Here is a 1442-nt window from a genome sequence, read left to right as displayed (position 1 = left end):
CCCCGTCCGGGGTCTGCGCCGTGTGCCTGGTTGTGCTCCGTGTCCGGTCTCCCTCCGAGGGCTGCTCCGTGTGCCTGGGTGTGCTCCGTGTCCGGTCTCCCTCCGAGGGCTGCTCCGTGTGCCTGGGTTTGCTCCGTTTCCGGTCCCCCTCCGAGGGCTGCTCCGTGTGCCTGGGTGTGCTCCGTGTCCGGTCTCCCTGCTTGTTCCAGCGCTGGTGTTAGGAAGCCACAGGCAGAGGGGAGCTGCAGGCCCCATTCTGGCCTGGCTGTGCTGCTGTGGCAGAGCAGGCCTGGCTCTCCCCACCTGTGCGAGTGACCTGCAGATATTGGGCATCTGTTTGTTTGTTTTTGTTTGTTTGTTTTTTTAGAGAGGTTTTTGCTATAGGGCACGTGCGCTCACCAGACAGAGAGAGACAGAGAGACAGAAAGCAAGAAATCACCCCCCGGAGGGGATGACCACGCTGCAATCCCTTCTCCTCCATTCTCTCGGGATCTTGGGCACGCATGCACACATGCCCAGCATGAGTTTAAGCTGCCAGTCCAGGACGCGAACCACGGTCAACTACATGGGAGTCCAGTGACATAGCCATTATGCTAACTGCTGGTCCCAGGCATCTGTTTTGAAAAAGAGGCCGCACAGTCGGCTTGTCAGGCAGCGTTGGTGTTGCGGATTCTTGCTGTCTGTTGTATCAGAAGGACCCAGCAGTTATCTGCACTCGGTTGGTGACCAGGGCTGGTCCTCTCTGTCTCTCACTGGGTGGTGTCCAGCTCACCACCACCAGCAGGGGCAGTGACTGGCTGAAGCTTCCTCAGCCCTCCTGTGCCTCAAGGCTTCTAGAGTCTTGTCATGATGCGAGCTGGGTCGACCCTCAGAGCCTGCTCGTCATGAGCTCCCAGGCCACGCGGAAGCTGCTGGTATGTGACCACATGGTAGTGGCTGCGATGACTCGTCCATTGGACACAGTGCTTGATCGTCAGAGAAACTGGCCATTGATGGGGGAGCAGTGAGTGGGACAAAGCCAGATTCTGGGCCATCCAGGCCCAGTGGCCTAAGTGCGGAGAGCGAGGGGTGGGAGATGGGTGAGCCAGCAGGGAGGGGTACATGAGACGGACTCTCAGACGGGGCAGTGACCAGGGAAGGGAGCTCTCGTAGGCGTCCGACAGAGAGGCCTGTGCCTATCCTGTCAGCACTCACGGAGCGTGTGCCACGCCTGGGGCCCTCGTGCTGCATACATCACAGCGTGGCGACTGTCCACTGAGCCTGTGGTTCACTTGTGCGAGCTTCACTCACTGTCTTGTCCCTCCAGACGGAGCGGGATGTCAGCGTGCGGCAGCGAGCCGTGGACCTCCTCTACGCCATGTGCGACCGCAGCAATGCCAAGCAGATCGTGTCGGAGATGCTGCGGTACCTGGAGACGGCTGACTACGCCATCCGGGGAGAGA

At 60.1% G+C, this 1442-nt stretch overlaps 1 protein-coding gene across 1 annotated transcript in view; it reads left to right on the top strand.

The window, feature by feature from the left end:
* Nucleotides 1–1442, top strand: part of AP2A2 (adaptor related protein complex 2 subunit alpha 2) — a 77030-nt gene that overhangs the window by 52265 nt on the left and 23323 nt on the right. The window lies entirely within an intron of this gene.

Source organism: Tupaia chinensis, unplaced genomic scaffold (assembly GCF_000334495.1).
Source record: "Tupaia chinensis unplaced genomic scaffold, TupChi_1.0 Scaffold143624_1, whole genome shotgun sequence".
In the NCBI taxonomy this organism is placed as follows: Eukaryota; Metazoa; Chordata; class Mammalia; order Scandentia; family Tupaiidae; genus Tupaia; species Tupaia belangeri.
The sequence above is the reverse complement of the archived record's forward strand: the minus strand, read 5'-3'. Positions and strand labels throughout refer to the sequence as shown.